The sequence below is a fragment of the Thunnus maccoyii genome, chromosome 8, assembly GCF_910596095.1.
Source record: "Thunnus maccoyii chromosome 8, fThuMac1.1, whole genome shotgun sequence".
Lineage (NCBI taxonomy): Eukaryota > Metazoa > Chordata > Actinopteri > Scombriformes > Scombridae > Thunnus > Thunnus maccoyii.
The window spans coordinates 5,591,921-5,607,824 of record NC_056540.1 but is presented as its reverse complement, the minus strand read 5'-3'; the positions used below and the strand labels follow the sequence as shown (position 1 = coordinate 5,607,824).

Below are 15,904 nucleotides of genomic sequence, written 5' to 3'. Positions count from 1 at the left end.
GTCCTTCATTGTTCAAGTAAACCTGTCAAGTACATGGCCAGGCAAAGATGATTAAACTGTCCCTTTCAGGGCCTCTGTATGTATTAGACTTGTACCACAAAATGCAAGGCAACGTCCTCTGGTGATCATGAACCCGATGTCAGTGGTGGTGTCCAAAGTTGAACATTTGAGTTCTCATGATTTAGAAATAGTGCTGGTCAAAGCAGAGACACCTGGGAAATTCCTGCTCTTCACACTTGGTCGCCCAGTAATGCTGGATAGCAGCACTGTACATTTCTGATGTCGCTATGGACATTGACAGTTAAGAACTTGATTGATTTTCTGTTTCCTCCCTTGGAAATACCACGGGCCAAACATGACCCCTTTGGAAGCGGAGGTAGTGTGGCCGAGTGGTCTAAGGCGCTGGATTTAGGCTCCAGTCTCTATGGAGGCGTGGGTTCAAATCCCACCACTGCCATATTTAGCTCCTGGTATTTGGAGTTTCTCTCCATAAACTGGGCATCATGGCAGGAAGGTGCGAAAGATCTTAGCTGTTAAAGAAACCTCCCTGTCAGGTAGTGTGGCCGAGTGGTCTAAGGCGCTGGATTAAGGCTCCAGTCCCTCAGGGGGCGTGGGTTCGAATCCCACCACTGCCAGTCGGACGTTTGCACCTCACCTGTCAGCTAACCTTTGAAAACAGTCTTTGCCAACTGAAAGTGTTGTCTCAGGCTACTTGCAGTCTCTATCAGTGTGGGTTCAAAACCCACCACTGCGACCTTCAGCTCTTGGAAGTTGGAATTTCTAGCCATAAACACAGGATAACGGCGGGGCGGAAGATGGGCAAAGTCATTCGAAATTCCCAGCAAGGTCTGGTGTAACTGCTTGACTGCGCATACCGTTACAGGGAAGCCTATCAAGTCTTAAACCGGAATGTGCACCTACTCAGCGCTTTTCCATCAGTGTTTTCAGAATGAAAGAATTCACGTTCTTATGACAAGGTCATATTTCAGATTGAAACATTTCCACTTTGGTGCGTTACTTCCAAGTAGATTTGCATAGGAAGAGCAGTTGCCAATCCGGTCCTCCTTTTTGGAGGTCCACTTGATTTACCGAAAGTCTCCAGGTGCTCTGACATTGGTTTTTAAATGTCAGGGAAATGCGGGTGAAAGCCCTAGCTTCCTTAACGAAGAGCAGAGTGGCGCAGCGGAAGCGTGCTGGGCCCATAACCCAGAGGTCGATGGATCGAAACCATCCTCTGCTAATCATACCTTTTGACATCCAGCAAGGCTCCATGCAGTCTTCATGTCATGCAGTCCCACCGCTGCCAGTCAGACATTTTGTCCTTCATTGTTCAAGTAAACCTGTCAAGTACATGGCCATGCAAAGATGATTAAACTGTCCCTTTCAGGGCCTCTGTATGTATTAGACTTGTACCACAAAATGCAAGGCAACGTCCTCTGGTGATCATGAACCCGATGTCAGTGGTGGTGTCCAAAGTTGAACATTTGAGTTCTCATGATTTAGAAATAGTGCTGGTCAAAGCAGAGACACCTGGGAAATTCCTGCTCTTCACACTTGGTCGCTCAGTAATGCTGGATAGCAGCACTGTACATTTCTGATGTCGCTATGGACATTGATAGTTAAGAACTTGATTGATTTTCTGTTTCCTCCCTTGGAAATACCACGGGCCAAACATGACCCCTTTGGAAGCGGAGGTAGTGTGGCCGAGTGGTCTAAGGCGCTGGATTTAGGCTCCAGTCTCTATGGAGGCGTGGGTTCAAATCCCACCACTGCCATATTTAGCTCCTGGTATTTGGAGTTTCTCTCCATAAACTGGGCATCATGGCAGGAAGGTGCGAAAGATCTTAGCTGTTAAAGAAACCTCCCTGTCAGGTAGTGTGGCCGAGTGGTCTAAGGCGCTGGATTAAGGCTCCAGTCCCTCAGGGGGCGTGGGTTCGAATCCCACCACTGCCAGTCGGACGTTTGCACCTCACCTGTCAGCTAACCTTCGAAAACAGTCTTTGCCAACTGAAAGTGTTGTCTCAGGCTACTTGCAGTCTCTATCAGTGTGGGTTCAAAACCCACCACTGCGACCTTCAGCTCTTGGAAGTTGGAATTTCTAGCCATAAACACAGGATAACGGCGGGGCGGAAGATGGGCAAAGTCATTCGAAATTCCCAGCAAGGTCTGGTGTAACTGCTTGACTGCGCATACCGTTACAGGGAAGCCTATCAAGTCTTAAACCGGAATGTGCACCTACTCAGCGCTTTTCCATCAGTGTTTTCAGAATGAAAGAATTCACGTTCTTATGACAAGGTCATATTTCAGATTGAAACATTTCCACTTTGGTGCGTTACTTCCAAGTAGATTTGCATAGGAAGAGCAGTTGCCAATCCGGTCCTCCTTTTTGGAGGTCCACTTGATTTACCGAAAGTCTCCAGGTGCTCTGACATTGGTTTTTAAATGTCAGGGAAATGCGGGTGAAAGCCCTAGCTTCCTTAACGAAGAGCAGAGTGGCGCAGCGGAAGCGTGCTGGGCCCATAACCCAGAGGTCGATGGATCGAAACCATCCTCTGCTAATCATACCTTTTGACATCCAGCAAGGCTCCATGCAGTCTTCATGTCATGCAGTCCCACCGCTGCCAGTCAGACATTTTGTCCTTCATTGTTCAAGTAAACCTGTCAAGTACATGGCCAGGCAAAACTGTCCCTTTCAGGGCCTCTGTATGTATTAGACTTGTACCACAAAATGCAAGGCAACGTCCTCTGGTGATCATGAACCCGATGTCAGTGGTGGTGTCCAAAGTTGAACATTTGAGTTCTCATGATTTAGAAATAGTGCTGGTCAAAGCAGAGACACCTGGGAAATTCCTGCTCTTCACACTTGGTCGCTCAGTAATGTTGGAGAGCAGCACTGTACATTTCTGATGTCGCTATGAACATTGACAGTTAAGAACTTGATTGATTTGCTGTTTCCTCCCTTGGAAATACCACGGGCCAAACATGACCCCTTTGGAAGCGGAGGTAGTGTGGCCGAGTGGTCTAAGGCGCTGGATTTAGGCTCCAGTCTCTATGGAGGCGTGGGTTCAAATCCCACCACTGCCATATTTAGCTCCTGGTATTTGGAGTTTCTCTCCATAAACTGGGCATCATGGCAGGAAGGTGCGAAAGATCTTAGCTGTTAAAGAAACCTCCCTGTCAGGTAGTGTGGCCGAGTGGTCTAAGGCGCTGGATTAAGGCTCCAGTCCCTCAGGGGGCGTGGGTTCGAATCCCACCACTGCCAGTCGGACGTTTGCACCTCACCTGTCAGCTAACCTTCGAAAACAGTCTTTGCCAACTGAAAGTGTTGTCTCAGGCTACTTGCAGTCTCTATCAGTGTGGGTTCAAAACCCACCACTGCGACCTTCAGCTCTTGGAAGTTGGAATTTCTAGCCATAAACACAGGATAACGGCGGGGCGGAAGATGGGCAAAGTCATTCGAAATTCCCAGCAAGGTCTGGTGTAACTGCTTGACTGCGCATACCGTTACAGGGAAGCCTATCAAGTCTTAAACCGGAATGTGCACCTACTCAGCGCTTTTCCATCAGTGTTTTCAGAATGAAAGAATTCACGTTCTTATGACAAGGTCATATTTCAGATTGAAACATTTCCACTTTGGTGCGTTACTTCCAAGTAGATTTGCATAGGAAGAGCAGTTGCCAATCCGGTCCTCCTTTTTGGAGGTCCACTTGATTTACCGAAAGTCTCCAGGTGCTCTGACATTGGTTTTTAAATGTCAGGGAAATGCGGGTGAAAGCCCTAGCTTCCTTAACGAAGAGCAGAGTGGCGCAGCGGAAGCGTGCTGGGCCCATAACCCAGAGGTCGATGGATCGAAACCATCCTCTGCTAATCATACCTTTTGACATCCAGCAAGGCTCCATGCAGTCTTCATGTCATGCAGTCCCACCGCTGCCAGTCAGACATTTTGTCCTTCATTGTTCAAGTAAACCTGTCAAGTACATGGCCATGCAAAGATGATTAAACTGTCCCTTTCAGGGCCTCTGTATGTATTAGACTTGTACCACAAAATGCAAGGCAACGTCCTCTGGTGATCATGAACCCGATGTCAGTGGTGGTGTCCAAAGTTGAACATTTCAGTTCTCATGATTTAGAAATAGTGCTGGTCAAAGCAGAGACACCTGGGAAATTCCTGCTCTTCACACTTGGTCGCTCAGTAATGCTGGATAGCAGCACTGTACATTTCTGATGTCGCTATGGACATTGATAGTTAAGAACTTGATTGATTTTCTGTTTCCTCCCTTGGAAATACCACGGGCCAAACATGACCCCTTTGGAAGCGGAGGTAGTGTGGCCGAGTGGTCTAAGGCGCTGGATTTAGGCTCCAGTCTCTATGGAGGCGTGGGTTCAAATCCCACCACTGCCATATTTAGCTCCTGGTATTTGGAGTTTCTCTCCATAAACTGGGCATCATGGCAGGAAGGTGCGAAAGATCTTAGCTGTTAAAGAAACCTCCCTGTCAGGTAGTGTGGCCGAGTGGTCTAAGGCGCTGGATTAAGGCTCCAGTCCCTCAGGGGGCGTGGGTTCGAATCCCACCACTGCCAGTCGGACGTTTGCACCTCACCTGTCAGCTAACCTTCGAAAACAGTCTTTGCCAACTGAAAGTGTTGTCTCAGGCTACTTGCAGTCTCTATCAGTGTGGGTTCAAAACCCACCACTGCGACCTTCAGCTCTTGGAAGTTGGAATTTCTAGCCATAAACACAGGATAACGGCGGGGCGGAAGATGGGCAAAGTCATTCGAAATTCCCAGCAAGGTCTGGTGTAACTGCTTGACTGCGCATACCGTTACAGGGAAGCCTATCAAGTCTTAAACCGGAATGTGCACCTACTCAGCGCTTTTCCATCAGTGTTTTCAGAATGAAAGAATTCACGTTCTTATGACAAGGTCATATTTCAGATTGAAACATTTCCACTTTGGTGCGTTACTTCCAAGTAGATTTGCATAGGAAGAGCAGTTGCCAATCCGGTCCTCCTTTTTGGAGGTCCACTTGATTTACCGAAAGTCTCCAGGTGCTCTGACATTGGTTTTTAAATGTCAGGGAAATGCGGGTGAAAGCCCTAGCTTCCTTAACGAAGAGCAGAGTGGCGCAGCGGAAGCGTGCTGGGCCCATAACCCAGAGGTCGATGGATCGAAACCATCCTCTGCTAATCATACCTTTTGACATCCAGCAAGGCTCCATGCAGTCTTCATGTCATGCAGTCCCACCGCTGCCAGTCAGACATTTTGTCCTTCATTGTTCAAGTAAACCTGTCAAGTACATGGCCAGGCAAAACTGTCCCTTTCAGGGCCTCTGTATGTATTAGACTTGTACCACAAAATGCAAGGCAACGTCCTCTGGTGATCATGAACCCGATGTCAGTGGTGGTGTCCAAAGTTGAACATTTGAGTTCTCATGATTTAGAAATAGTGCTGGTCAAAGCAGAGACACCTGGGAAATTCCTGCTCTTCACACTTGGTCGCTCAGTAATGTTGGAGAGCAGCACTGTACATTTCTGATGTCGCTATGAACATTGACAGTTAAGAACTTGATTGATTTGCTGTTTCCTCCCTTGGAAATACCACGGGCCAAACATGACCCCTTTGGAAGCGGAGGTAGTGTGGCCGAGTGGTCTAAGGCGCTGGATTTAGGCTCCAGTCTCTATGGAGGCGTGGGTTCAAATCCCACCACTGCCATATTTAGCTCCTGGTATTTGGAGTTTCTCTCCATAAACTGGGCATCATGGCAGGAAGGTGCGAAAGATCTTAGCTGTTAAAGAAACCTCCCTGTCAGGTAGTGTGGCCGAGTGGTCTAAGGCGCTGGATTAAGGCTCCAGTCCCTCAGGGGGCGTGGGTTCGAATCCCACCACTGCCAGTCGGACGTTTGCACCTCACCTGTCAGCTAACCTTCGAAAACAGTCTTTGCCAACTGAAAGTGTTGTCTCAGGCTACTTGCAGTCTCTATCAGTGTGGGTTCAAAACCCACCACTGCGACCTTCAGCTCTTGGAAGTTGGAATTTCTAGCCATAAACACAGGATAACGGCGGGGCGGAAGATGGGCAAAGTCATTCGAAATTCCCAGCAAGGTCTGGTGTAACTGCTTGACTGCGCATACCGTTACAGGGAAGCCTATCAAGTCTTAAACCGGAATGTGCACCTACTCAGCGCTTTTCCATCAGTGTTTTCAGAATGAAAGAATTCACGTTCTTATGACAAGGTCATATTTCAGATTGAAACATTTCCACTTTGGTGCGTTACTTCCAAGTAGATTTGCATAGGAAGAGCAGTTGCCAATCCGGTCCTCCTTTTTGGAGGTCCACTTGATTTACCGAAAGTCTCCAGGTGCTCTGACATTGGTTTTTAAATGTCAGGGAAATGCGGGTGAAAGCCCTAGCTTCCTTAACGAAGAGCAGAGTGGCGCAGCGGAAGCGTGCTGGGCCCATAACCCAGAGGTCGATGGATCGAAACCATCCTCTGCTAATCATACCTTTTGACATCCAGCAAGGCTCCATGCAGTCTTCATGTCATGCAGTCCCACCGCTGCCAGTCAGACATTTTGTCCTTCATTGTTCAAGTAAACCTGTCAAGTACATGGCCATGCAAAGATGATTAAACTGTCCCTTTCAGGGCCTCTGTATGTATTAGACTTGTACCACAAAATGCAAGGCAACGTCCTCTGGTGATCATGAACCCGATGTCAGTGGTGGTGTCCAAAGTTGAACATTTGAGTTCTCATGATTTAGAAATAGTGCTGGTCAAAGCAGAGACACCTGGGAAATTCCTGCTCTTCACACTTGGTCGCTCAGTAATGCTGGATAGCAGCACTGTACATTTCTGATGTCGCTATGGACATTGATAGTTAAGAACTTGATTGATTTTCTGTTTCCTCCCTTGGAAATACCACGGGCCAAACATGACCCCTTTGGAAGCGGAGGTAGTGTGGCCGAGTGGTCTAAGGCGCTGGATTTAGGCTCCAGTCTCTATGGAGGCGTGGGTTCAAATCCCACCACTGCCATATTTAGCTCCTGGTATTTGGAGTTTCTCTCCATAAACTGGGCATCATGGCAGGAAGGTGCGAAAGATCTTAGCTGTTAAAGAAACCTCCCTGTCAGGTAGTGTGGCCGAGTGGTCTAAGGCGCTGGATTAAGGCTCCAGTCCCTCAGGGGGCGTGGGTTCGAATCCCACCACTGCCAGTCGGACGTTTGCACCTCACCTGTCAGCTAACCTTCGAAAACAGTCTTTGCCAACTGAAAGTGTTGTCTCAGGCTACTTGCAGTCTCTATCAGTGTGGGTTCAAAACCCACCACTGCGACCTTCAGCTCTTGGAAGTTGGAATTTCTAGCCATAAACACAGGATAACGGCGGGGCGGCAGATGGGCAAAGTCATTCGAAATTCCCAGCAAGGTCTGGTGTAACTGCTTGACTGCGCATACCGTTACAGGGAAGCCTATCAAGTCTTAAACCGGAATGTGCACCTACTCAGCGCTTTTCCATCAGTGTTTTCAGAATGAAAGAATTCACGTTCTTATGACAAGGTCATATTTCAGATTGAAACATTTCCACTTTGGTGCGTTACTTCCAAGTAGATTTGCATAGGAAGAGCAGTTGCCAATCCGGTCCTCCTTTTTGGAGGTCCACTTGATTTACCGAAAGTCTCCAGGTGCTCTGACATTGGTTTTTAAATGTCAGGGAAATGCGGGTGAAAGCCCTAGCTTCCTTAACGAAGAGCAGAGTGGCGCAGCGGAAGCGTGCTGGGCCCATAACCCAGAGGTCGATGGATCGAAACCATCCTCTGCTAATCATACCTTTTGACATCCAGCAAGGCTCCATGCAGTCTTCATGTCATGCAGTCCCACCGCTGCCAGTCAGACATTTTGTCCTTCATTGTTCAAGTAAACCTGTCAAGTACATGGCCAGGCAAAGATGATTAAACTGTCCCTTTCAGGGCCTCTGTATGTATTAGACTTGTACCACAAAATGCAAGGCAACGTCCTCTGGTGATCATGAACCCGATGTCAGTGGTGGTGTCCAAAGTTGAACATTTGAGTTCTCATGATTTAGAAATAGTGCTGGTCAAAGCAGAGACACCTGGGAAATTCCTGCTCTTCACACTTGGTCGCCCAGTAATGCTGGATAGCAGCACTGTACATTTCTGATGTCGCTATGGACATTGACAGTTAAGAACTTGATTGATTTTCTGTTTCCTCCCTTGGAAATACCACGGGCCAAACATGACCCCTTTGGAAGCGGAGGTAGTGTGGCCGAGTGGTCTAAGGCGCTGGATTTAGGCTCCAGTCTCTATGGAGGCGTGGGTTCAAATCCCACCACTGCCATATTTAGCTCCTGGTATTTGGAGTTTCTCTCCATAAACTGGGCATCATGGCAGGAAGGTGCGAAAGATCTTAGCTGTTAAAGAAACCTCCCTGTCAGGTAGTGTGGCCGAGTGGTCTAAGGCGCTGGATTAAGGCTCCAGTCCCTCAGGGGGCGTGGGTTCGAATCCCACCACTGCCAGTCGGACGTTTGCACCTCACCTGTCAGCTAACCTTTGAAAACAGTCTTTGCCAACTGAAAGTGTTGTCTCAGGCTACTTGCAGTCTCTATCAGTGTGGGTTCAAAACCCACCACTGCGACCTTCAGCTCTTGGAAGTTGGAATTTCTAGCCATAAACACAGGATAACGGCGGGGCGGAAGATGGGCAAAGTCATTCGAAATTCCCAGCAAGGTCTGGTGTAACTGCTTGACTGCGCATACCGTTACAGGGAAGCCTATCAAGTCTTAAACCGGAATGTGCACCTACTCAGCGCTTTTCCATCAGTGTTTTCAGAATGAAAGAATTCACGTTCTTATGACAAGGTCATATTTCAGATTGAAACATTTCCACTTTGGTGCGTTACTTCCAAGTAGATTTGCATAGGAAGAGCAGTTGCCAATCCGGTCCTCCTTTTTGGAGGTCCACTTGATTTACCGAAAGTCTCCAGGTGCTCTGACATTGGTTTTTAAATGTCAGGGAAATGCGGGTGAAAGCCCTAGCTTCCTTAACGAAGAGCAGAGTGGCGCAGCGGAAGCGTGCTGGGCCCATAACCCAGAGGTCGATGGATCGAAACCATCCTCTGCTAATCATACCTTTTGACATCCAGCAAGGCTCCATGCAGTCTTCATGTCATGCAGTCCCACCGCTGCCAGTCAGACATTTTGTCCTTCATTGTTCAAGTAAACCTGTCAAGTACATGGCCATGCAAAGATGATTAAACTGTCCCTTTCAGGGCCTCTGTATGTATTAGACTTGTACCACAAAATGCAAGGCAACGTCCTCTGGTGATCATGAACCCGATGTCAGTGGTGGTGTCCAAAGTTGAACATTTGAGTTCTCATGATTTAGAAATAGTGCTGGTCAAAGCAGAGACACCTGGGAAATTCCTGCTCTTCACACTTGGTCGCTCAGTAATGCTGGATAGCAGCACTGTACATTTCTGATGTCGCTATGGACATTGATAGTTAAGAACTTGATTGATTTTCTGTTTCCTCCCTTGGAAATACCACGGGCCAAACATGACCCCTTTGGAAGCGGAGGTAGTGTGGCCGAGTGGTCTAAGGCGCTGGATTTAGGCTCCAGTCTCTATGGAGGCGTGGGTTCAAATCCCACCACTGCCATATTTAGCTCCTGGTATTTGGAGTTTCTCTCCATAAACTGGGCATCATGGCAGGAAGGTGCGAAAGATCTTAGCTGTTAAAGAAACCTCCCTGTCAGGTAGTGTGGCCGAGTGGTCTAAGGCGCTGGATTAAGGCTCCAGTCCCTCAGGGGGCGTGGGTTCGAATCCCACCACTGCCAGTCGGACGTTTGCACCTCACCTGTCAGCTAACCTTCGAAAACAGTCTTTGCCAACTGAAAGTGTTGTCTCAGGCTACTTGCAGTCTCTATCAGTGTGGGTTCAAAACCCACCACTGCGACCTTCAGCTCTTGGAAGTTGGAATTTCTAGCCATAAACACAGGATAACGGCGGGGCGGAAGATGGGCAAAGTCATTCGAAATTCCCAGCAAGGTCTGGTGTAACTGCTTGACTGCGCATACCGTTACAGGGAAGCCTATCAAGTCTTAAACCGGAATGTGCACCTACTCAGCGCTTTTCCATCAGTGTTTTCAGAATGAAAGAATTCACGTTCTTATGACAAGGTCATATTTCAGATTGAAACATTTCCACTTTGGTGCGTTACTTCCAAGTAGATTTGCATAGGAAGAGCAGTTGCCAATCCGGTCCTCCTTTTTGGAGGTCCACTTGATTTACCGAAAGTCTCCAGGTGCTCTGACATTGGTTTTTAAATGTCAGGGAAATGCGGGTGAAAGCCCTAGCTTCCTTAACGAAGAGCAGAGTGGCGCAGCGGAAGCGTGCTGGGCCCATAACCCAGAGGTCGATGGATCGAAACCATCCTCTGCTAATCATACCTTTTGACATCCAGCAAGGCTCCATGCAGTCTTCATGTCATGCAGTCCCACCGCTGCCAGTCAGACATTTTGTCCTTCATTGTTCAAGTAAACCTGTCAAGTACATGGCCAGGCAAAACTGTCCCTTTCAGGGCCTCTGTATGTATTAGACTTGTACCACAAAATGCAAGGCAACGTCCTCTGGTGATCATGAACCCGATGTCAGTGGTGGTGTCCAAAGTTGAACATTTGAGTTCTCATGATTTAGAAATAGTGCTGGTCAAAGCAGAGACACCTGGGAAATTCCTGCTCTTCACACTTGGTCGCTCAGTAATGTTGGAGAGCAGCACTGTACATTTCTGATGTCGCTATGAACATTGACAGTTAAGAACTTGATTGATTTGCTGTTTCCTCCCTTGGAAATACCACGGGCCAAACATGACCCCTTTGGAAGCGGAGGTAGTGTGGCCGAGTGGTCTAAGGCGCTGGATTTAGGCTCCAGTCTCTATGGAGGCGTGGGTTCAAATCCCACCACTGCCATATTTAGCTCCTGGTATTTGGAGTTTCTCTCCATAAACTGGGCATCATGGCAGGAAGGTGCGAAAGATCTTAGCTGTTAAAGAAACCTCCCTGTCAGGTAGTGTGGCCGAGTGGTCTAAGGCGCTGGATTAAGGCTCCAGTCCCTCAGGGGGCGTGGGTTCGAATCCCACCACTGCCAGTCGGACGTTTGCACCTCACCTGTCAGCTAACCTTCGAAAACAGTCTTTGCCAACTGAAAGTGTTGTCTCAGGCTACTTGCAGTCTCTATCAGTGTGGGTTCAAAACCCACCACTGCGACCTTCAGCTCTTGGAAGTTGGAATTTCTAGCCATAAACACAGGATAACGGCGGGGCGGAAGATGGGCAAAGTCATTCGAAATTCCCAGCAAGGTCTGGTGTAACTGCTTGACTGCGCATACCGTTACAGGGAAGCCTATCAAGTCTTAAACCGGAATGTGCACCTACTCAGCGCTTTTCCATCAGTGTTTTCAGAATGAAAGAATTCACGTTCTTATGACAAGGTCATATTTCAGATTGAAACATTTCCACTTTGGTGCGTTACTTCCAAGTAGATTTGCATAGGAAGAGCAGTTGCCAATCCGGTCCTCCTTTTTGGAGGTCCACTTGATTTACCGAAAGTCTCCAGGTGCTCTGACATTGGTTTTTAAATGTCAGGGAAATGCGGGTGAAAGCCCTAGCTTCCTTAACGAAGAGCAGAGTGGCGCAGCGGAAGCGTGCTGGGCCCATAACCCAGAGGTCGATGGATCGAAACCATCCTCTGCTAATCATACCTTTTGACATCCAGCAAGGCTCCATGCAGTCTTCATGTCATGCAGTCCCACCGCTGCCAGTCAGACATTTTGTCCTTCATTGTTCAAGTAAACCTGTCAAGTACATGGCCAGGCAAAGATGATTAAACTGTCCCTTTCAGGGCCTCTGTATGTATTAGACTTGTACCACAAAATGCAAGGCAACGTCCTCTGGTGATCATGAACCCGATGTCAGTGGTGGTGTCCAAAGTTGAACATTTGAGTTCTCATGATTTAGAAATAGTGCTGGTCAAAGCAGAGACACCTGGGAAATTCCTGCTCTTCACACTTGGTCGCCCAGTAATGCTGGATAGCAGCACTGTACATTTCTGATGTCGCTATGGACATTGACAGTTAAGAACTTGATTGATTTTCTGTTTCCTCCCTTGGAAATACCACGGGCCAAACATGACCCCTTTGGAAGCGGAGGTAGTGTGGCCGAGTGGTCTAAGGCGCTGGATTTAGGCTCCAGTCTCTATGGAGGCGTGGGTTCAAATCCCACCACTGCCATATTTAGCTCCTGGTATTTGGAGTTTCTCTCCATAAACTGGGCATCATGGCAGGAAGGTGCGAAAGATCTTAGCTGTTAAAGAAACCTCCCTGTCAGGTAGTGTGGCCGAGTGGTCTAAGGCGCTGGATTAAGGCTCCAGTCCCTCAGGGGGCGTGGGTTCGAATCCCACCACTGCCAGTCGGACGTTTGCACCTCACCTGTCAGCTAACCTTTGAAAACAGTCTTTGCCAACTGAAAGTGTTGTCTCAGGCTACTTGCAGTCTCTATCAGTGTGGGTTCAAAACCCACCACTGCGACCTTCAGCTCTTGGAAGTTGGAATTTCTAGCCATAAACACAGGATAACGGCGGGGCGGAAGATGGGCAAAGTCATTCGAAATTCCCAGCAAGGTCTGGTGTAACTGCTTGACTGCGCATACCGTTACAGGGAAGCCTATCAAGTCTTAAACCGGAATGTGCACCTACTCAGCGCTTTTCCATCAGTGTTTTCAGAATGAAAGAATTCACGTTCTTATGACAAGGTCATATTTCAGATTGAAACATTTCCACTTTGGTGCGTTACTTCCAAGTAGATTTGCATAGGAAGAGCAGTTGCCAATCCGGTCCTCCTTTTTGGAGGTCCACTTGATTTACCGAAAGTCTCCAGGTGCTCTGACATTGGTTTTTAAATGTCAGGGAAATGCGGGTGAAAGCCCTAGCTTCCTTAACGAAGAGCAGAGTGGCGCAGCGGAAGCGTGCTGGGCCCATAACCCAGAGGTCGATGGATCGAAACCATCCTCTGCTAATCATACCTTTTGACATCCAGCAAGGCTCCATGCAGTCTTCATGTCATGCAGTCCCACCGCTGCCAGTCAGACATTTTGTCCTTCATTGTTCAAGTAAACCTGTCAAGTACATGGCCAGGCAAAGATGATTAAACTGTCCCTTTCAGGGCCTCTGTATGTATTAGACTTGTACCACAAAATGCAAGGCAACGTCCTCTGGTGATCATGAACCCGATGTCAGTGGTGGTGTCCAAAGTTGAACATTTGAGTTCTCATGATTTAGAAATAGTGCTGGTCAAAGCAGAGACACCTGGGAAATTCCTGCTCTTCACACTTGGTCGCCCAGTAATGCTGGATAGCAGCACTGTACATTTCTGATGTCGCTATGGACATTGACAGTTAAGAACTTGATTGATTTTCTGTTTCCTCCCTTGGAAATACCACGGGCCAAACATGACCCCTTTGGAAGCGGAGGTAGTGTGGCCGAGTGGTCTAAGGCGCTGGATTTAGGCTCCAGTCTCTATGGAGGCGTGGGTTCAAATCCCACCACTGCCATATTTAGCTCCTGGTATTTGGAGTTTCTCTCCATAAACTGGGCATCATGGCAGGAAGGTGCGAAAGATCTTAGCTGTTAAAGAAAACTCCCTGTCAGGTAGTGTGGCCGAGTGGTCTAAGGCGCTGGATTAAGGCTCCAGTCCCTCAGGGGGCGTGGGTTCGAATCCCACCACTGCCAGTCGGACGTTTGCACCTCACCTGTCAGCTAACCTTCGAAAACAGTCTTTGCCAACTGAGAGTGTTGTCTCAGGCTACTTGCAGTCTCTATCAGTGTGGGTTCAAAACCCACCACTGCGACCTTCAGCTCTTGGAAGTTGGAATTTCTAGCCATAAACACAGGATAACGGCGGGGCGGAAGATGGGCAAAGTCATTCGAAATTCCCAGCAAGGTCTGGTGTAACTGCTTGACTGCGCATACCGTTACAGGGAAGCCTATCAAGTCTTAAACCGGAATGTGCACCTACTCAGCGCTTTTCCATCAGTGTTTTCAGAATGAAAGAATTCACGTTCTTATGACAAGGTCATATTTCAGATTGAAACATTTCCACTTTGGTGCGTTACTTCCAAGTAGATTTGCATAGGAAGAGCAGTTGCCAATCCGGTCCTCCTTTTTGGAGGTCCACTTGATTTACCGAAAGTCTCCAGGTGCTCTGACATTGGTTTTTAAATGTCAGGGAAATGCGGGTGAAAGCCCTAGCTTCCTTAACGAAGAGCAGAGTGGCGCAGCGGAAGCGTGCTGGGCCCATAACCCAGAGGTCGATGGATCGAAACCATCCTCTGCTAATCATACCTTTTGACATCCAGCAAGGCTCCATGCAGTCTTCATGTCATGCAGTCCCACCGCTGCCAGTCAGACATTTTGTCCTTCATTGTTCAAGTAAACCTGTCAAGTACATGGCCAGGCAAAGATGATTAAACTGTCCCTTTCAGGGCCTCTGTATGTATTAGACTTGTACCACAAAATGCAAGGCAACGTCCTCTGGTGATCATGAACCCGATGTCAGTGGTGGTGTCCAAAGTTGAACATTTGAGTTCTCATGATTTAGAAATAGTGCTGGTCAAAGCAGAGACACCTGGGAAATTCCTGCTCTTCACACTTGGTCGCTCAGTAATGCTGGATAGCAGCACTGTACATTTCTGATGTCGCTATGGACATTGACAGTTAAGAACTTGATTGATTTTCTGTTTCCTCCCTTGGAAATACCACGGGCCAAACATGACCCCTTTGGAAGCGGAGGTAGTGTGGCCGAGTGGTCTAAGGCGCTGGATTTAGGCTCCAGTCTCTATGGAGGCGTGGGTTCAAATCCCACCACTGCCATATTTAGCTCCTGGTATTTGGAGTTTCTCTCCATAAACTGGGCATCATGGCAGGAAGGTGCGAAAGATCTTAGCTGTTAAAGAAACCTCCCTGTCAGGTAGTGTGGCCGAGTGGTCTAAGTCGCTGGATTAAGGCTCCAGTCCCTCAGGGGGCGTGGGTTCGAATCCCACCACTGCCAGTCGGACGTTTGCACCTCACCTGTCAGCTAACCTTCGAAAACAGTCTTTGCCAACTGAGAGTGTTGTCTCAGGCTACTTGCAGTCTCTATCAGTGTGGGTTCAAAACCCACCACTGCGACCTTCAGCTCTTGGAAGTTGGAATTTCTAGACATAAACACAGGATAACGGCGGGGCGGAAGATGGGCAAAGTCATTCGAAATTCCCAGCAAGGTCTGGTGTAACTGCTTGACTGCGCATACCGTTACAGGGAAGCCTATCAAGTCTTAAACCGGAATGTGCACCTACTCAGCGCTTTTCCATCAGTGCTTTCAGAATGAAAGAATTCACGTTCTTATGACAAGGTCATATTTCAGATTGAAACATTTCCACTTTGGTGCGTTACTTCCAAGTAGATTTGCATAGGAAGAGCAGTTGCCAATCCGATCCTCCTTTTTGGAGGTCCACTTGATTTACCGAAAGTCTCCAGGTGCTCTGACATTGGTTTTTAAATGTCAGGGAAATGCGGGTGAAAGCCCTAGCTTCCTTAACGAAGAGCAGAGTGGCGCAGCGGAAGCGTGCTGGGCCCATAACCCAGAGGTCGATGGATCGAAACCATCCTCTGCTAATCATACCTTTTGACATCCAGCAAGGCTCCATGCAGTCTTCATGTCATGCAGTCCCACCGCTGCCAGTCAGACATTTTGTCCTTCATTGTTCAAGTAAACCTGTCAAGTACATGGCCAGGCAAAGATGATTAAACTGTCCCTTTCAGGGCCTCTGTATGTATTAGACTTGTACCACAAAATGCAAGGCAACGT

General features: G+C 48.1%; 36 non-coding genes across 36 annotated transcripts; all 36 read left to right on the top strand.

Annotated features, from left to right (window-relative positions):
- Positions 1 to 375: 375 nt before the first annotated feature.
- trnal-uag lies at positions 376 to 457 on the top strand. Its single transcript has one exon. It is a non-coding gene; the product is annotated as a tRNA-Leu (tRNA).
- Positions 458 to 553: 96 nt separating this feature from the next.
- trnal-aag lies at positions 554 to 635 on the top strand. Its single transcript has one exon. It is a non-coding gene; the product is annotated as a tRNA-Leu (tRNA).
- A 533-nt stretch (positions 636 to 1,168) lies between these two features.
- Positions 1,169 to 1,240, top strand: trnam-cau. Its single transcript has one exon. It is a non-coding gene; the product is annotated as a tRNA-Met (tRNA).
- A 453-nt stretch (positions 1,241 to 1,693) lies between these two features.
- On the top strand, positions 1,694 to 1,775 carry trnal-uag. Its single transcript has one exon. It is a non-coding gene; the product is annotated as a tRNA-Leu (tRNA).
- A 96-nt stretch (positions 1,776 to 1,871) lies between these two features.
- On the top strand, positions 1,872 to 1,953 carry trnal-aag. Its single transcript has one exon. It is a non-coding gene; the product is annotated as a tRNA-Leu (tRNA).
- A 533-nt stretch (positions 1,954 to 2,486) lies between these two features.
- On the top strand, positions 2,487 to 2,558 carry trnam-cau. The gene has a single exon. It is a non-coding gene; the product is annotated as a tRNA-Met (tRNA).
- A 444-nt stretch (positions 2,559 to 3,002) lies between these two features.
- trnal-uag lies at positions 3,003 to 3,084 on the top strand. The gene has a single exon. It is a non-coding gene; the product is annotated as a tRNA-Leu (tRNA).
- Positions 3,085 to 3,180: 96 nt separating this feature from the next.
- trnal-aag lies at positions 3,181 to 3,262 on the top strand. Its single transcript has one exon. It is a non-coding gene; the product is annotated as a tRNA-Leu (tRNA).
- A 533-nt stretch (positions 3,263 to 3,795) lies between these two features.
- trnam-cau lies at positions 3,796 to 3,867 on the top strand. The gene has a single exon. It is a non-coding gene; the product is annotated as a tRNA-Met (tRNA).
- Positions 3,868 to 4,320: 453 nt separating this feature from the next.
- trnal-uag lies at positions 4,321 to 4,402 on the top strand. The gene has a single exon. It is a non-coding gene; the product is annotated as a tRNA-Leu (tRNA).
- A 96-nt stretch (positions 4,403 to 4,498) lies between these two features.
- Positions 4,499 to 4,580, top strand: trnal-aag. Its single transcript has one exon. It is a non-coding gene; the product is annotated as a tRNA-Leu (tRNA).
- Positions 4,581 to 5,113: 533 nt separating this feature from the next.
- On the top strand, positions 5,114 to 5,185 carry trnam-cau. The gene has a single exon. It is a non-coding gene; the product is annotated as a tRNA-Met (tRNA).
- A 444-nt stretch (positions 5,186 to 5,629) lies between these two features.
- On the top strand, positions 5,630 to 5,711 carry trnal-uag. Its single transcript has one exon. It is a non-coding gene; the product is annotated as a tRNA-Leu (tRNA).
- A 96-nt stretch (positions 5,712 to 5,807) lies between these two features.
- trnal-aag lies at positions 5,808 to 5,889 on the top strand. The gene has a single exon. It is a non-coding gene; the product is annotated as a tRNA-Leu (tRNA).
- Positions 5,890 to 6,422: 533 nt separating this feature from the next.
- trnam-cau lies at positions 6,423 to 6,494 on the top strand. The gene has a single exon. It is a non-coding gene; the product is annotated as a tRNA-Met (tRNA).
- A 453-nt stretch (positions 6,495 to 6,947) lies between these two features.
- Positions 6,948 to 7,029, top strand: trnal-uag. The gene has a single exon. It is a non-coding gene; the product is annotated as a tRNA-Leu (tRNA).
- Positions 7,030 to 7,125: 96 nt separating this feature from the next.
- trnal-aag lies at positions 7,126 to 7,207 on the top strand. Its single transcript has one exon. It is a non-coding gene; the product is annotated as a tRNA-Leu (tRNA).
- Positions 7,208 to 7,740: 533 nt separating this feature from the next.
- Positions 7,741 to 7,812, top strand: trnam-cau. Its single transcript has one exon. It is a non-coding gene; the product is annotated as a tRNA-Met (tRNA).
- Positions 7,813 to 8,265: 453 nt separating this feature from the next.
- trnal-uag lies at positions 8,266 to 8,347 on the top strand. The gene has a single exon. It is a non-coding gene; the product is annotated as a tRNA-Leu (tRNA).
- Positions 8,348 to 8,443: 96 nt separating this feature from the next.
- trnal-aag lies at positions 8,444 to 8,525 on the top strand. Its single transcript has one exon. It is a non-coding gene; the product is annotated as a tRNA-Leu (tRNA).
- Positions 8,526 to 9,058: 533 nt separating this feature from the next.
- On the top strand, positions 9,059 to 9,130 carry trnam-cau. Its single transcript has one exon. It is a non-coding gene; the product is annotated as a tRNA-Met (tRNA).
- A 453-nt stretch (positions 9,131 to 9,583) lies between these two features.
- Positions 9,584 to 9,665, top strand: trnal-uag. Its single transcript has one exon. It is a non-coding gene; the product is annotated as a tRNA-Leu (tRNA).
- Positions 9,666 to 9,761: 96 nt separating this feature from the next.
- Positions 9,762 to 9,843, top strand: trnal-aag. The gene has a single exon. It is a non-coding gene; the product is annotated as a tRNA-Leu (tRNA).
- A 533-nt stretch (positions 9,844 to 10,376) lies between these two features.
- trnam-cau lies at positions 10,377 to 10,448 on the top strand. Its single transcript has one exon. It is a non-coding gene; the product is annotated as a tRNA-Met (tRNA).
- Positions 10,449 to 10,892: 444 nt separating this feature from the next.
- On the top strand, positions 10,893 to 10,974 carry trnal-uag. The gene has a single exon. It is a non-coding gene; the product is annotated as a tRNA-Leu (tRNA).
- Positions 10,975 to 11,070: 96 nt separating this feature from the next.
- Positions 11,071 to 11,152, top strand: trnal-aag. The gene has a single exon. It is a non-coding gene; the product is annotated as a tRNA-Leu (tRNA).
- Positions 11,153 to 11,685: 533 nt separating this feature from the next.
- On the top strand, positions 11,686 to 11,757 carry trnam-cau. Its single transcript has one exon. It is a non-coding gene; the product is annotated as a tRNA-Met (tRNA).
- A 453-nt stretch (positions 11,758 to 12,210) lies between these two features.
- Positions 12,211 to 12,292, top strand: trnal-uag. The gene has a single exon. It is a non-coding gene; the product is annotated as a tRNA-Leu (tRNA).
- A 96-nt stretch (positions 12,293 to 12,388) lies between these two features.
- Positions 12,389 to 12,470, top strand: trnal-aag. Its single transcript has one exon. It is a non-coding gene; the product is annotated as a tRNA-Leu (tRNA).
- A 533-nt stretch (positions 12,471 to 13,003) lies between these two features.
- On the top strand, positions 13,004 to 13,075 carry trnam-cau. Its single transcript has one exon. It is a non-coding gene; the product is annotated as a tRNA-Met (tRNA).
- Positions 13,076 to 13,528: 453 nt separating this feature from the next.
- trnal-uag lies at positions 13,529 to 13,610 on the top strand. The gene has a single exon. It is a non-coding gene; the product is annotated as a tRNA-Leu (tRNA).
- Positions 13,611 to 13,706: 96 nt separating this feature from the next.
- Positions 13,707 to 13,788, top strand: trnal-aag. Its single transcript has one exon. It is a non-coding gene; the product is annotated as a tRNA-Leu (tRNA).
- A 533-nt stretch (positions 13,789 to 14,321) lies between these two features.
- trnam-cau lies at positions 14,322 to 14,393 on the top strand. Its single transcript has one exon. It is a non-coding gene; the product is annotated as a tRNA-Met (tRNA).
- Positions 14,394 to 14,846: 453 nt separating this feature from the next.
- trnal-uag lies at positions 14,847 to 14,928 on the top strand. The gene has a single exon. It is a non-coding gene; the product is annotated as a tRNA-Leu (tRNA).
- Positions 14,929 to 15,024: 96 nt separating this feature from the next.
- trnal-aag lies at positions 15,025 to 15,106 on the top strand. Its single transcript has one exon. It is a non-coding gene; the product is annotated as a tRNA-Leu (tRNA).
- A 533-nt stretch (positions 15,107 to 15,639) lies between these two features.
- Positions 15,640 to 15,711, top strand: trnam-cau. The gene has a single exon. It is a non-coding gene; the product is annotated as a tRNA-Met (tRNA).
- The last annotated feature ends 193 nt before the right edge of the window (positions 15,712 to 15,904 follow it).